An 18,172-nucleotide genomic window follows, 5' to 3' on the forward strand; every position below is an offset into this window, starting at 1 on the left:
AAAGGAGTCTTGTATAGAAAAAATGGGCATTTGAGGATTGAAGGGTTTACTGATGCGGATTGGGCAGGTGATGTAACTGATAGACGGTCTACTTCTGGGTATTTTACCTTCGTTGGAGGGAATTTGGTGACATGGCGAAGTAAAAAACAGAAGGTGGTGTCACAGTCTTCAGCTGAGGCCGAATATAGAGGTATGACTCAAGGAATCTGTGAAATCCTTTAGCTCCAAAAACTTCTTTGAGGACTTGGGTTTAAACCAAAGGATACCATGCAGTTGTTTTGTGATAACAAGTCAGCAAGAGACATAGCTGATAACCCAGTACAGCATGATAGAATGAAGCATGTAGAGGTTGATCGTCATTTTATCAAAGAGAAGCTTGAGAAGAAGATTGTATCAATACCATTTGTGGATTCAGAGGGGCAACTTGCGGATGTTCTTACTCATGCAGTATGTAGTCGAAAGTTTGGTAACTCGCTTGACAAGTTGGGCATGTGTGATATATATGCACCAACTTGAGGGGGAGTGTAAACGTGAGTTATTTAAATAAGTATGTAAATATATTGTGAATACTAGGAGTCCTTTATTAGGAAGGATTTATTGCTGTGTCCTTTATTGATTAATGTTTCCTTGTAAAACAAGGATTGTATATGTATATATTTCAAGGAAGTAGTACAATGAAAATTACCCCGTAAAATTCTATTCATTTAAGGACTACTCCATTTCCATGTTTTAGGGAAACACAAAGTGCTGGAAACACACTTGCATGTTTCCATGTTTCCATGCTTTGTTTCCATTTTTTATGTTTCTTGTTTGTAGTAGTGTAACTAACGGATACACACACACTTGTATATATGTTCAGATTAAGGAATGAAAGAAACTAAGTTGAAAGGCTTCAAACCTCTCTTATTACACTATCTTTGGCATGGTATCAGAGCAAACAATTTTGCCTCTGCATAACCTTGTTCTTGCCTAATCTCTACTTACCTTTGCCCATACTTTGCTGTTATAACCTTTGTTCATATCTCATACTTTGCCTTGCCTCAAAATTGGCTTTGATCACAAGCCTCTTTTGCTCTTATTTGTTGACGTTCTAAGCTATCTTCCGCTACATCTCTTTACCTATTTACCTCATGGGTGACACTAACGACTCAACCAACTCCACCAAGATCTCCACCAAGACCGACTCCTCAATTCCATCACACCGTTCCTCTCATGACTACTCCTCTCAAATCACTCCAAATAAGTTGGATGGGTCCAACTACCCTGCATGGTCTCGTAGTGTACGTTTGGCCATCATTGCTCGACGTATGCTTGGTTTCATCAATGAAAAAAAAATGCCCCTGCCATTGATGACCCTAGCTATAAAGCTTGGGATGAAGACAACTGTTTGGTGCAGTCATGGCTCCTCAACTCCATGACCAAGAATGTACGTGCCTTATTTGATCATTGCTCAACGGCTTATGCGGTATGAGATGCGGCTCGGAAGACATATACTGTTACTCAGAATAGCTCCAAGCTGTACCAACTCCGTCGTCAGTCCGTTACCACCTCTCAAAATGGTGAGCCTGTGAATGTTTTCTATGAAAAATTACACCTAATATGGCAGGAAATTGACAGCCTCTGTCCCTGCAAACACACCAATCTTGATGATGTGGCCCTTCACCAACAAGCACTTGATGTTGAGCGTGTGTGATTTTTTGGGAGGACTCGATCCCAACTTTGATTCCGTTCGTAGTCGGATTCTTGCTATGAGTTCAGTCCCACCTGTCATTGAAGCTTATGCACTTGTGGTAGAGGAAGATCATCGCCAATCCTCCATGCTTGGCGGTGGAAGTGCCATGGCAGTCAAGCCCTATTGAGCACCCCACCGTATGTCCTCCGGACTTCCCCTTCGTGGTCCCAAAACTGATGATACAAAGGGAACTCAGAAGTGCACTCATTGTGGTGGTAATCATCTTGTTGAGAAGTGCTTCAAACTTCATGGTTATCCTGAGTGGTGGGATGCTCTCAAGTCCCACAACCGAACACCCAAGGCAGCATGTGTCATGACTACCGATGCTTCTCCACCTTCTACCTCACTCTCCGACTCTGAATCAGGTACACGGCCCACTACATGGATAATTGACATTGGTGCCACTGATCATATGACTTTTGACTCCACTATTTTCTCCACATTATCTCCTAAGTCTCGTCATCCTTACATCACTAGTGCCAATGAGGTTCCTTCTAATGTTACTGGAGAAGGAACTATCTCACTTTCCCCTTCCTTATCTTTACCTCATACACTACTTGTTCCCTTTATTAATTGTAATTTGTTGTCTGTTGGGAAATTGCTTGACTCACATAATTGTTATGCCACATTCTATCCTTCCCATTGTACCTTTCAGAACCTCACGACTCACGTGACGATTGGGCATGGTAAACGAAGAGGGGGGTTGTATTCCTTGACGGTCTCTTCACCACCAAGGGCAGCTCATACTCATGGTCCTAACTCACAAGCTCGTAATCAACACCAGATTTGGCTCTGGCATCGTCGCCTAGGACATCCATCCTTTGGTTATCTTCAACGTTTGTTTCTGTCTTTGTTTCGTGGTTTAGATAATCCTCAGTTTCGGTGTGAAACCTGTGTATTGGCTAAAAGCCATCGAACCGTATTTCCCTTAAGTGATAATAAAGCAGAATTTCCTTTTGATTTGGTTCACTCTGATGTTTGGGGTCCTGCTAAAGTTTCTTCTAATGGCAAGAGATGGTTTGTTACATTTATTGATGACTGCACTCACATGACTTGGGTATATGATCGGTTCATAATTGTATATCATTTTGTACCCTTCTAGCTTATGATTTGGTTATGTTTTTGAGTTAAACTTGTGCTTTTAATCCTTTTTGTGTTTATCTTTCAGTTCATTGAGCTTTAGGTAATAATGATGGCTTTAGAGAGCATAATTCATGCAATTCAAGCATGTTAAGGCCTAATTTGGATGAATGGATGAAGAGCTTAAAGACAAACTCATTTTGGCTACAGCCCCCTGCCAGTCCAGTTCCGTAGGTCATATTGCAAGCTTTGTTTCAACAACCTACATAGCTCGAATGAGGCCACATTCTTCATGAAAGTTGTTCCAATGGGTGTGTACTATAACATATCCAAAATTCAGGCCCATTGGATAAATATGGAGTATGTTACCTAGCAAACACAGAGCCATGCTCAGGATGGATTTTATCAGCGCGCAAAATGAGTTAGCAATTTGTTTTGGCCTTAACTTCCTCCTCCGACCTTGGATTGGCCCAAATGATATATGGCTGGAAAGAAGACATTCTGAACTTCAATTTCGAGTGCTTAAAGTCCTAATTTGATTAAGAGAAGCCCAAGTTGTAAGCCCTTGAAGTTGCTGGTCATGCTGACCTCAGCATGTGCTGGTTGGATGCTTGGTCATGGTGAGCTAGGTATGAGCTATCATTTCTGGTTGGAAGCTTGGTCATGGTGACATGAAGATGAGCTAGGGCTGCTGGTGGGATCTATTGGTGAAGTGTATCACCCAATTTAGATTTTCTAATACAAGTGCATCAACCATTTCAGATTTTATAAAACAAGTGTTGTATGCATTAGCCATATTGAATTCAGATTTTCACTTCCCCTAGGCCTATAAATAGGGAAGTTCTCTAAGCTTGTAAACACACCCCAAGGGGGGGAGCTCTCAAACACTTCTCTAGAGCTCCCTTCCCTTCTCTCCCTCAAATTCTCTTAGTTTCTCTTTCTAGTTTTCAATTGTTGTAATGAAATCTTTTGTGCTGAAATTTTCCTTAAGTTTTTCCAAGTTCTACTTTAATTTTTATTGTTATGTAAATTCTTTTCTTTAGTTTCAAGTTTGATTAGTTTCCAAGTTTCAATTATGATTGTTGTTCTTATTCATTATGCTTATAAGTTAATATGCTAGTTTGAATGATTGATCACCATTTAGGCTTGCATGTTAGCTATCTTGGTTTGAATTAAGAGTATACACCATGCTTTAATTCGAATTGAACTATGAATAGGAAGAGTATGTATGGACATTCGACAACAAGGATTAGATACATGCTTGGTTGTTTAAATTGTTCTTCTATGCTTAATGGGTTCCTAATGCTTAATTTTAGGTTAGACAACAAATGATCAAATTAGGGAATTAGGAACACAAGGTTATGACCAAACACCATGGCTTAATCATACTTTAGCTAGAATCAATCCATTAATCTAATTGAACTTGGGAACTTATCTGCTTGAGTTAGTTATTTCTTTCTTCCTTGTTTTATGTTCTTTGTTTTTGTTTCTATTTTGTGTAGGGAAACTAAATTGGATCATTCAATCACCAATCCCTGTGGAATCGACCTCGCACTTACATATGCTATACTACCAACGGTTCATGCACTTGCGAGTATCACAAGTTGAGGATGCAGCTTAATCCATTTTGGTGCAGCTGAAATCCACACAACAGTATACTTGCTAGCTCATAAAAGTGATGTTTCTGCTACAATCCGTGAATTTCATGCTATGATCACCACACAATTCCAAGCCTCCATTAAAGTATTCCGGTCCGATAATGGTGGGGAATATGTGAACAATGTCTTGGCTCAATTCTTCCGAGATCACCGCATCATTCATCAAACCTCCGCCTCTTTTACTCCACAACAAAATGGTGTTGCCGAACGAAAGAATCAACAATTACTTGAGAGAGAGAGAGAGAGAGAGAGAGAGAGAGAGAGTCACCTTATGGCATTTCGGTATTAATAGTCGATACAAGTTACCCAAGCACCAAAATGTTATTGGAAAAAGTTACAAATCTATAAAGATGAGTAGCGTATTCTATGCTTGTTTATACATCAATCAATCTTCTCACAATATGATATTTTATGTTAGAATTAGAACATCTGATGAGCTTGATTTTGTCAACCAAGGTGCATGCAAATTACAATGCAACTAGAAGATTTCATCGTCAACCAGAACACTAGAAACATGAACATGAACACTAGAAATTGATCTCAAGCTGAAGCTTGTTGGTCTTGAAGCTAATTATATATTTAAGAATTAAGACGCAGGCACCTGTGTTTAATTACATATTTATACGCAACTTTCTTAAACATCAAGCCCATATCATATCATTGGTGTTGCTATGTTGTTTGTTTCTTAATATAATGATTGTTTAATGTACTTGGCAAGGTCTTCAGTTCAATTTGGTCAGCTTGTGTAGTTTTTTTTGGTTAAAAAAAGGTTTCATTTGTGCAGGTTATTTGATAAATTGGTCTCTTCTTTTCTCTGCTTTTGTTATCTACTCGATGACGTTTTACTATATAAAAACAAGGGTAGCTTGAAAAAAAAGGTTCTTTCAACTTATAAAAGGCATCAAGTCCAACTCATAAATAGCATCGAATTGGGAAACAAAAAGAAACCCACAATAAAAAATATTACTATAAAATAACAAAAACAAAAGCTGTTAAATTTCCAAAAACTAAATCCCTAGAAGAAAAAGAAGCTCACTTGCAGCCACCGTTAGAATTTGGAGGTAGAGCAAACGATGTATGTCTCCGCTTGGGTGCACCTCAATGGAAACTTGGTTCACCCTCCACTTGTTCAAGCTAGCACATATGTAGTCTCTCTAAACAATCAACCCAAAAAAAGTTACAACCAAAAAAAGAAGTCATACCTTTCTTCAACTCTGTAAAACAAAATACCCAAAATACACTAGTCACAGGCCCACAAAAATTGCACTTTCAGTGTATGTAAATCATTTTTCTTCTTCAATGGAAAAAATATAAAATCAAACATGTAAATTTGATTTTCTTATATTAACTTTTTATTGTGTCAAATTTTTTTGTGTTAAATTTAATTAGTATTTTTTTTCCATACATATTGACCTAAAAATTTTAAAATTCCGACAAGATTTGGAAAACACCATTGTACTTGGCATGGGTCTTTATAGTGACTCTGTCAATTACATGGAGCCTTTTTTATTTACATTTTAAAAAAAAATCATAAATTGATATTTAAGAGTGTTGCTTACGTGGATATGGTTTGCCGTCTCTCAACCCGTGCCAAACAAGAAACAACCCTCTCTCTCCTCCTTTTGCACTAGTGGGTCCCGTTTTTGGAGATGTAAAAATGGATGCAAATGTAGCATTTTTTTAACATTTGCCAGCGATGTTCTACTTTTACATCTCTTTGCATCCCTCCATTGCAGCCATTTTCGACAACACGAGATGTAAAAGAGCTTGTCATCCCCCTTTATTAATGCAACTCGGATCAGGTGAGAACACTAAAATGAGAACATTATATGAGAATCAATCCTAGCCATTCAAAGTCATCTGAACGGTTCAAGAGAAAAAAACAAGCTTACAATAGAAATGGGTACGCTGCACTTCCCCTTAGTCCCGTGTCCTAGTGCGCGTTTTCCAATCCCGCCTTTCTTTTTCAGAGTTTCTTTTTCCCAGATTCCCCTCTTAATACCATCTCCTATTTTCCTTAGTCTTAATCGATACCTTTCTCCTTGAACTCCCTCTCTCTTTCTCTGCCCTCTCAATTTCCCTCATCTCGATCTGCATCTCTGTCTTGCTCTCTCAATTTCTCTTTTGATATCTCTTTCATTTTTATGCAGACCTACAAATAAAACCCCCTTTCTTCTTCTCTCTTTGCCCAAGTACAAATACAACTCTAGCTTTGGAATTCTCAAAGCCATCGTTAACAGCGGTCTCAAAGACAGAGTGCTCGTTTGCAAAGTCCTAATCATCGTCGTCAGCCTCCTCCAGCAGTTCTGACAACCTCTATGGTCACATCCGTTTTCCCACTTCCTACTACGTCGTGTTCGACAAGTTCATCTATCTCTTATTGATCAAGCTCTTCTTATTTAATTGTCATCATCCTTAAATCTTAACATGTTTTTGTCAACCTAGAAACTTCTGGGGCTAAAATGGGTGAATGATGTGTTTATAGTTTATGGTATAGATCTGTTGAAATTTATTTAATCCATTTTAGGACTTTTAATGGGATCCTTACAAATCAATGGTATTCTTGGTGGATTTGGGTTAATTTGGGGCTTTAAGGGTTCAAATCTACACATGACGTGGAAATAGTCTTTTCTACCTTAATTGCTTTTGGGTTATTATGCCGCTTGTGCTTACCACTATCTTGCTCTTGTTAGTGAATTTTAGCTTGTAGTCAGATTTTGATGTTTTTACTAGTAATTGGGTTCTCAACAAAATGATGAAATGGGCATTTAGAACTGTTCAGATGATTGCTGTGAGTTTATTCAATCTTTGATTGTTAGATGGTATGTTGGTGTTGCACAAAGATAAGGCTTTTTTTATTTATTTTGTGATTCTTTCTGCACGTTGTATGCTTGTAGACTAACTCACTTTTCTTAGTTTTTGTTTTCACAAATTTTCCATTCTTTCTCAAGCAAGTCAAACAAGAATCCTTATTGGAGTAGAATGTCAAGAAATAAATACGTAAAGTTTTATTGCAAAACCAGAAAAGAAAAGAAAGCTCATTTCTCATACATTGCCGTGCTTCTCATTCCCATCAACAATGAGATTCAAGCCAACCATATTATGCCGCCTCTTGTTGGTTTCTGTCAACTATGAAAAGTTGAAAGTTCCAAGATTGTTGGGTGGTTGTCCAGTTGCTGGGATTCTATGGGGAGATTTAATGTAATGCCTTTTGGTTGGAAGCAAATAACCAGATGCAAAGCTTGTATGGAATTGATCCAAAAATAGAGCATTACGCATGTGTGGTGGACATGCTTGGTCGGAGTGGCCAATTGGAGGAAGCTTTAAACCTCATATATGAGATGCCTGAGGAGCCAGATACCAGAATATGGAGCTCATTGCTTAGTTCTTGTAGGCTTCACAATAACTTGTGAACTAACCGTAGAGGATAGTAGACATCAGAACCAAGAATATACATCTAGAAATAAGTTTAGCTTGAATCCTTTTTGAACTAACAACACAAAAAAAATAGTTGAATGGTGGACATGATTCTACTCTGTTCTAACTTTACTTGTGTGATGGCAGATGATGGATCAGTTTGGTGCTGGGGTTACAACATATGTATCCTTCACCATAGGGTTATATACAGCTTTCATTAATTCTCCACAATGAAAGAATTTAGTTATGGAAAGTGCATCCCTAGTTTTTTGTGTTTGCTTCTTGTTTATATTATTTACATTCTTAACTGTTGAATGGATGGCCAACCTTGTGTAAATGGAGAAAATTTTCTAGTGCCCTGCTTGTTGGAATGGTTCCCTGAGGTGTGATCTGCGACGAAGAGTGAAGTGCCTTTACAGGTATGGAAATAATTGTTTCACTGCTACATTAAATACCTGATGAAGATAAGAGCCTTATGTTTTGGTTTTTTTGTTGTTGCCAAAGCTATCTGCATCAGGTTTGTTCTATTAAAGCTGGAGGGATGATGTCTCTAGCCATTGATAATAATCTTGGTGGCCTTTAGATGTGGGGTATTTCCCACTTCTTAACCAATTCTACATTATATGTGAACCCACTATTGTTATATCCTCTTTACAATTAATTTTAAAAAAGATAAACCCCAAGATGTAGAAAGTGTCATGAGAAGTTTTTAGATTTTTTTTTCTTTTTATGTATTTTTATGCTATTTAATGAATTATTATGATTTTTGGAAGTTAAATAATTCAAAAATAGTAATAAACGGAAGAGAATGACAAGTGGCAGCACTTGAATGGTGCGTTATTAGTGCTTCTGACATGTGTCATTCTTGTGAGCGACAAGTGTCATTCTTGTGAGCGGCACATGTCATTAGAGTTTCAATTTTATGTGTTAACCTTAAAAATTTCCCATAATTTTTATAAAAAGTTGTAAAAATACACCGAGAATTTCTACAAACTCGTTGCAACATTATCTTCAACTAGGGATCGTAAAAATCTAAATTTGAAGTAATAATTAGAGGAAGTGTAATGATCTTCAACTTAGTGTATCATGCTTGTTGCATATTTCAGGCTATCTATGAGGATAATGGGTCATTTATGTATCATCATGCACCCTACGGCACATATGCAACATCTCTGTTGAATTTACTTTTGAATATCAGCTTTGTTCTTTATACGTATTTTTTAATGCTCCTTCCAATTTGGTTTAAAATTCAGGACCTTGATAAACCACCTCTTACGTGAGAAACTTTTTTCGATCCTGGCATCATTATGTATCATACTTGTTGCATATTTCAGGCTATCTATGGGGATAATGGGTCATTTATGTATCATCATGGATATGGTTATGCACCCTATGACACATGCCACATCTCTGTTAAATTTACTTTTGAATGTCAATGTCCCTTCCAATTTTGTTTCAAATTCAAGACCTTGAGAAACCACCTCTTATGTGAGAAATTTTTTTCTATCCTAACATCATTGTGTATCATGTTTGTTGCATATTTCAGGCTGTTTAAGGGGATAATGGGTCATTTATGTATCATCACGGATATGGTTATGCACCCTACGACACATATGCCACATCTCTGTTAAATTTACTTTTGAATGTCAATGTCCCTTCCAATTTTGTTTAAAATTCAGGACCTTGAGAAACCACCTCTTACGTGAGAAACTTTTTCTATCCTAACATCATTGTGTATCATGTTTGTTGCATATTTCAGACTGTCTATGGGGATAATGGGTCATTTATGTATCATCATGGATATGGTTATGCACCCTACGACACATATGCCACATCTCTGTTAAATTTACTTTTGAATGTCAATGCCCCTTCCAATTTTGTTTACAATTTAGGACCTTGAGAAACCACCTCTTATGTGAGAAACTTTTTTCTATCCTGACATCATTGTGCATCATGTTTGTTGCATATTTCAGGCTGTCTATAGGGATAATGGGTCATTTATGTATCATTTCAAGCTGCATATGGGGTAACTTTACGTCATCTTTCTTTCTTTTTTCATGTTCCTCACCCCTCTGCCTCCCCTTTTATTCAAAACAATGGCAACCACTATCCCATTTCCACCTCTCACAACTAAAGCTAAGCTAAAGCACAAGGGAATTTTGCAAGGAGATATATTTAATATGTGCATCATATTTTAATTTCAGCTATTTAATTTGGGGATTTTAGGAGCTTAGTTTGATTTGTATTGTGTTTATTTAATTTGTGCAGCCTTGGTTTAAAGCTTTCGTTGCCTTTGCGATTGCAAGATGATTGATTTCATGATTGCTATGAAAGTAATCAAATATAGGAAAAGAAAAAAAAATTGCTTAAACACGTTTTGTACTTCTGGATTTTGTGTTGAGTATTCCTCTAAATGTTAAATTGTGACTTTTTTTTTGGGTTTAATATTGGAATTTTAGCAGCTTGGTTTTATTTTTATTATGTTCATTTAATTTGTGCAGGCCCTTGTTTAAAGCTTTGGTTCCCTTGACAATTCAAATATGAAGAGTTGTTTCCAGGAACTTATAGTAATTTTACGTATATTATTATAATTTTTAAAAACTATAAATTTTACAAATAATAGAGAAATGACACAAGTCTTAATTGCAATGCTGCATCATTAATTGTTCGCCATCAAAATATCTTTCGTAAACGCTTCAAAAGGATTCACTAGAGCTTCAACATTGCCTCATTTACTATTCACTAAAGCTTCATGTTTTAAGATGAACTCAAAAGACATGGAAAGTGTCACATTGACTTTGTATAATTTTTTGGTGTGTGTATTTTTCTGCTATTTGAATTATTATGATTTTTGGAAGAGTGCATCATTAGTGCTTTTGACAAGCGTCATTTCGCGTAGCGCCATGTGTCATTAGAGTTTCATTTTGTGTCTGTTTATCTTTAAAAATTCACAAACAATTAATCAAAAATCGAAAAAATACATCCTTAATTTCTACAAATTCCATGCGACATTATCTACGACTATGATGTGCGAAAATCAAAATTTGACTTTGGAAAATTTGAATTAATAGTTGGAGGAAGAGTTAAACTTGGTGTGTAGTTAGTATAAAAACAAACTTGAGTTTGAGAAATTATTTGAATTTTTTTATATCTCATAATAAATCTGAAAAATTCACCAAAAAAATACGGTGAACTCCTTGTGACATTTCCAATATCTTTTAAGACTTAAAATATAATTTTGACTAAGAGAAAAATTCAAATAATTTCACAAAGTCAAATTTGATTCTATACAAACAATAACACTAAGTTGAAGATCACTAGTTTTCATCACAACAACTCTTCCTCCAATTATTACTTCAAATTTTTCAAAATTAATTTTGATTTTTGAGTATCATAATCGAAGATAATGTCGCAAGGAATTTGTAGAAATTTTTGGTGTATTTTTCTGATTTTTCAATGATTTTTTGCGATTATTTTAAGATAAACTCACAAAAATGAAACATTAATGACACGTGGCGCTATGAGATACTGACACATGCTGGAAAAGCTGACGACGTACCCATCAGGGGCTGCCATGTGTCATTCTCTTCCATTTGTTACTATTTTTCAACATTTTGACTTCCAAAAATCATAATATATTCATAATAAATCTGAAAAATTCACCGACAAATACCAAGGACTCCTTGCGACATTTCAAACATCTTTTGAGACTTAAAATATAATTTTGACTAAGAGAAAAATTCAAATAATTTCACAAAGTCAAGTTTGCTTCCATACTAACAATGACACTAAGTTAAAGATCACTAGTCTTCATCACTACAACTCTTCTTCCAATTATTACTTCAAATTTCCCCTAGTCAAATTTCGATTTTTGAGTATCATAGTCGAAGATAATGTCGCAAGGAATTTGTAGAAATTTTCGGTGTATTTTTCTGATTTTTTAATTATTTTTTGTGAATTTTTTAAGATAAACTCACAAAAATGAAACATGAATGACACATGGAGCTATGAGATACTGACACCCGCTGGAAAAGATGACTACGCACCCATCAGGCGCTGCCATGTGTCATTATCTTCAATTCATTACTATTTTCCAATATTTTGACTTCCAAAAATCATAATAAATTCATAATAAATCTGAAAATTTCACCAAAAAATACCCCGGACTCCTTGCGACATTTCCAACATCTTTTGAGACTTAAAATATAATTTTTACTAAGAGAAAAATTCAAATAATTTCACAAAATTAAGTTTGCTTCTATACTAACAATAACACTAAGTTAAAGATCACTAGTCTTCATCACTACAACTCTTCCTCCAATTATTACTTCAAATTTTCCCTAGTCAAATTTCGATTTTTGAGTATCATAGTCGAAGATAATGTCTCAAGGAATTTGTAGAAATTTTCGATGTATTTTTCTGATTTTTTAATTATTTTTTGTGAATTTTTTAAGATAAACTCACAAAAATGAAACATGAATGACACATGGAGCTATGAGATACTGACACCCGCTGGAAAAGATGACTACGCACCCATCAGGCGCTGCCATGTGTCATTATCTTCAATTTATTACTATTTTCCAATATTTTGACTTCCAAAAATCATAATAAATTCATAATAAATCTGAAAATTTCACCAAAAAATACCCCAGACTCCTTGCGACATTTCCAACATCTTTTTAGACTTAAAATATAATTTTTACTAAGAGAAAAATTCAAATAATTTCACAAAATTAAGTTTGCTTCTATACTAACAATAACACTAAGTTAAATATCATTAGTCTTCATCACTACAACTCTTCCTCCAATTATTACTTCAAATTTTCCCTAGTCAAATTTCGATTTTTGAGTGTCATAGTCGAAGATAATGTCGCAAGGAATTTGTCGAAATTTTCGGTGTATTTTTCTGATTTTTTAATTATTTTTTGTGAATTTTTTAAGATAAACTCACAAAAATGAAACATGAATGACACATGGAGCTATGAGATACTGAAACCCGCTGGAAAAGATGACTACGCACCCATCAGGCGCTGCCATGTGTCATTATCTTCAATTTATTACTATTTTCCAATATTTTGACTTCCAAAAATCATAATAAATTCATAATAAATCTGAAAATTTCACCAAAAAATACCCCGAACTCCTTGCGACATTTCCAACATCTTTTGAGACTTAAAATATAATTTTTACTAAGAGAAAAATTCAAATAATTTCACAAAATTAAGTTTGCTTCTATACTAAAAATAACACTAAGTTAAATATCACTAGTCTTCATCACTACAACTCTTCCTCCAATTATTACTTCAAATTTTCCCTAGTCAAATTTCGATTTTTGAGTATCATAGTCGAAGATAATGTCTCAAGGAATTTGTAGAAATTTTCGGTGTATTTTTCTGATTTTATAATTATTTTTTGTGAATTTTTTAAGATAAACTCACAAAAATGAAACATGAATGACACATGGAGCTATGAGATACTGACACCCGCTGGAAAAGATGACTACGCACCCATCAGGAGCTGCCATGTGTCATTATCTTCAATTTATTACTATTTTCCAATATTTTGACTTCCAAAAATCATAATAAATTCATAATAAATCTGAAAATTTCACCAAAAAATACCCCGGACTCCTTGCGACATTTCCAACATCTTTTGAGACTTAAAATATAATTTTTACTAAGAGAAAAATTCAAATAATTTCACAAAATTAAGTTTGCTTCTATACTAAAAATAACACTAAGTTAAATATCACTAGTCTTCATCACTACAACTCTTCCTCCAATTATTACTTCAAATTTTCCCTAGTCAAATTTCGATTTTTGAGTATCATAGTCGAAGATAATGTCGCAAGGAATTTGTAGAAATTTTCGGTGTATTTTTCTGATTTTTAAATTATTTTTTGTGAATTTTTTAAGATAAACTCACAAAAATGAAACATGAATGACACATGGAGCTATGAGATACTGACACCTGCTGGAAAAGCTGACTACGCGTCCATCAGGCGCTGCCAGGTGTCATTATCTTCAATTTGTTACTATTTTCCAATATTTTGACTTCCAAAAATCATAATAAATTCATAATAAATCTGAAAATTCACCCAAAAATACCCCGGACTCCTTGCAACATTTCCAACATCTTTTGAGACTTAAAATATAATTTTTACTAAGAGAAAAATTCAAATAATTTCACAACATCAAGTTTGCTTCCATACTAACAATGACACTAAGTTAAAGATCACTAGTCTTCATCACTACAACTCTTCCTCCAATTATTCCTTCAAATTTCTCAAAGTTAAATTTTGATTTTCTAATATCATAGTCAAAGATAATGTCGCAAGGAATTTGTAGAAATTTTCGGCGTATTTTTTTGATTTTTTAATGATTTTTTGTGAGTTTTTAAATATAAACTCACAAAAATGAAACATGAATGACACATGGAGCTATGAGATATTGACACCCGTTGGAAAAGCTTACTACGCACCCATCAGGCACTGCCATGTGTCATTATCTTCCATTTATGTGAATTTTACAATATTTTGACTTCCGAAAATCATAATAAATCCGAAAAATTCACTAAAAAATACCCTAAACTCCTTGCGACATTTCCAACATCTTTTGAGATTTAAAATATAATTTTGACACAGAGAAAAATTCAAATAATTTCACAAAGTCAAGTTTGCTTTCATACTAACAATAATACTAAGTTAAAGATCACTAATCTTCATCACTACAACTCTTCCTCTAATTATTACTTCAAATTTCTCAAAGTCAAATTTTGATTTTTGAGTATCATAGTCAAAGATAATGTTGCAAGGAATTTGTAAAAAATTTCGGTGTATTTGTCTAATTTTTTTTCTTCTGTTTTTTCATGAATTTTTTAAGAAAAATTCACAAAAATGAAACATTAATGACACATGGCGCTATGAGATACTGACACCCATCAAAAAAGCTGACGACACACTCATAAGTCGCTGCCATGTGTCATTCTTTTCCATTTATTACTATATTCCAATATTTTAACTTCCAAAAATCATAATAAATCTGAAAAATACATCAGACTCTGTACAACATATTCTACACTTTTAAGATTTAAAATATAATTTTGCCTAAGAAAAAGAATCAAATAATTTCTCAAAGTCAAGTTTGCTTCTATAACAACAATAACTCTAAGTTTAAGATCATTACTGGTCCTCCAATTATTACTTCAAAATTTTCATAGTCAAATTTGGATTTTCGAATAGTCGACATTATAACTCTTAAGTTTAAGATCATTACTGGTCCTCCAATTATTACTTCAAAATTTTCATAGTCAAATTTGAATTTTCGAATAGTAGACAATACTGTCGTAAGGAGTTTGTAGAAATTTTTGATTTTTTTTTAATGATTTTTTATTTATTTTTTTGTGAATTGTTTAAGGTAAAGACACAAAAATGAACCTTTGATGACACGTAGTGCTACGCGAGAATGACACTCGTCATAAGCACTGATGACACACCCATCAAGTGTTGCCACTTGTCATTCTCTTCCATTTAATACTATTTTCCAATTCTATAACTTCCAAAAATCAAAAAAATACACTAAAACTTCTTGTGACACTTTCTGCATCTTTTGAGTTTATTTGAAAAAATTCATAAAAAAACATATTTATGAAGCTTTAGTTAATAATAAATCAAGTGTTGTTGAAGCTCTAATGAATCCTTTTGAAGCCTTTACAAAACATATTTTGGTGGCAAACAAGTGATGCTGCAACATTGCAATTATGACTTATGTCATTTCTCTATTGTTTTATTGCATTACTTTTGAAATTATAAAAATATACAAAAGCTTTAAACAAGTTCCTCGCAACGACTCTTCGTATTTGAAGTGTCAAGGCCACCAAAGCTTTAAACAAGGCCTGCAGAAATTAAATGAACACACTAAAAATCAAACCAAGATGCTAAAATTCCAATATTGAACCCAAAAAAAAAATAATCCCAATTTAACATTCAGAGGAATACTCAACAGAAAATGCTGCAGTACCAAACACGTTTAAGCAATTTCTTTCATTTTTTTCCTATATTTGATTACCGTCATAGCAATCATGAAAGCCATCCTTGTCCAATCTCAAAGGCAACCAAAGCTTTAAACAAGGGCTGTTAAGTTTCTTTGTTTGAGGCAACTTGAGGACTCCATATTGTGGTGGCTGCTTCAGCAAAGATTTTACTGTTTTTCAATATTCTTCATTTTAGATTTCTAATTTTCTGCTTTCAACTAACAAAATATGGTTCTTGTTATCCTATATTGATAAAATTATATGTGTATTTATTTATTTATTTATTTTGGTAAGATAATCTAATTAGTTATTGTTCATTGAATTGAATTGAAATGAAATAGTTGCAAGAATAGAAGGAAACAAATAGAGCCATTAGAATACGAAAGACTATAAATATGTAAGTAGCTTTAGAAAGGTTTAACACTGAAGAGGTTTGTACCTCTTGAGCTAATGGCTGGCACCCTAGCCAATCAAAAAGCTTTATACAATCTCAATTGACAAACAAAAGAATGGCAATCCTCAGAGAGGATCCTAAGGAAATTTGACAAGCATTCAACTTTAAGTGTAAAAGGTCCCAATTTGATCAAAATTTGGTCCACAAAATGGAACTTCAAGGGAATTTGACAGTCATAAATTGCAATTCCATGAGGCAACACAACGCCAAACCTTGAAGAAACGCTAAACTCAGTAAAAAAAAAAGGCAATTTCTTTCACAAATTGAGAGCTTCAAATAAAAAATAAGATAGAATACCTCAAACAAGTAAGGATCAATTGACCTCAACCTTGGGACCTGAAATTCACAAAAGGAAAAAAGAAAAGGTGAATTAATTAAGAAAAACAGGGGAAATGATATGATAGGAAAGGAGAGGATACGGTAGGGTAGGGTAGGAAGGCAGACCATGGAACTCATGAGGACGATGGTCCTTGTACCTTACCGATGCCACGAGTGGACTTAAGGTACTGGTGGACGAGGTGGCAATACTTCTGGAGGTGGTTGACGCCCTCGATGCGGTAACACTAGCACCGGCCGAGCTTTTCTCTGATGATCTTGGCCTTCTCGATGTCGATCCACTTCTCTCGCACTATGTGCTCCCTCATCTCCAGCATCAACACCGGGTCCTTGTACGGATTCGCCGGATCAAAGTCATCTAGCGGCGACTCGTCTATGTCCACAACTCCCTTCCTCCTCCTCATTTTTACACTTCACTCACTCTCTCTCTGTGTCTCTCTCTCAAACCATAAAAAAAATAATTGTGTTCTTCAAGAAAGAGAACAGCTGTTTTGGAAAAAAAGAAAAGACAGAGAACAGCTGTTTTGGAGGGAGGAGAGAACACGTGCAAGTTTTGGGCCTCATTCCAGTGCCACAGTTACACTTACAATTTCTTTTCGCACAGCCGTTAGATTAGATCCAATGGTGTTCTCATATAATGTTCTCATATAGTTGTTCTCACTAGATCCTGACCCTAATTAATGGGCTTTTGAGCCCCGTTGCAACTTACAACGAAAACGCAATGGACTCACTTTTTAATTTGTGTTAGAAAAACTTTTGTAATATGGAGTATGGGCCAACTACTTTTAGACCCACAGCGATGCTTTGTAATATGGAGTATCATAGCTTAAGATTCAGAAGCTATAAAAGGAATTTCATATAATTGGTGACTGTCATGCAATGCAATTATGCAATCACCAAAATTACTAATTTATGGGTTATTCATTCAGTTTTTATGGTTATTTTTCTAAGAAATACGAGCTAAAAGGGCCCCATAGATATTTTATTAAGATATTTAGTCATATACCCATTCTTAGCACAAAAAATATAAATAAATCCTACACCGTTTAATTTCTATAAACAAACCCAAAAAATAACAGTTGGCTTTATTTTATTTAATTTTGATTATTAAATTACTTTGATGCCCTATTGAATGTTTTGGGTTTGTTTATGAGGTTTTGGGGTTGGGCTTGTTTTAAGAAATCAATGGCAATTTTGCAATTTATAAGAAGTTAAAAGCCTTTTTGTTATGTTGTAAATGAGTTTTGGGTGTGTTTCTAAAGTCCATTTCATATAGGGTATTTTTATAATTTGGGCACCTATATTGGGTATAATAGTGAATCTCCCCAAATTGATTACCAACCCGAAAAACCAAACAAGTGTAAAATTTGAAATGAAATTTAGGGAGATTCACTATTATAATGCTAGCACAAACTAGCCCCAAAAAAAAAAACGTACACAAGCTTTCTTCAAGCTCTCTTGGGT

The 18,172-nt window shown here is 34.7% G+C and overlaps 1 long non-coding RNA gene across 1 annotated transcript; it reads right to left on the reverse strand.

The window, feature by feature from the left end:
• Window positions 1–15,619: 15,619 nt before the first annotated feature.
• LOC148297821 (uncharacterized) lies at window positions 15,620–17,174 on the reverse strand. The gene is made up of 3 exons (XR_015833136.1): window positions 16,854–17,174; window positions 16,670–16,708; window positions 15,620–15,780 (listed from the first exon to the last, which is right to left on the reverse strand). It is a non-coding gene; the product is annotated as an uncharacterized LOC148297821 (long non-coding RNA).
• Between the last annotated feature and the right edge of the window lie 998 nt (window positions 17,175–18,172).

This window comes from Prunus avium, chromosome 1 (assembly GCF_965620075.1).
Source record: "Prunus avium chromosome 1, drPruAviu1.hap1.1, whole genome shotgun sequence".
Classification (NCBI taxonomy): domain Eukaryota; kingdom Viridiplantae; phylum Streptophyta; class Magnoliopsida; order Rosales; family Rosaceae; genus Prunus; species Prunus avium.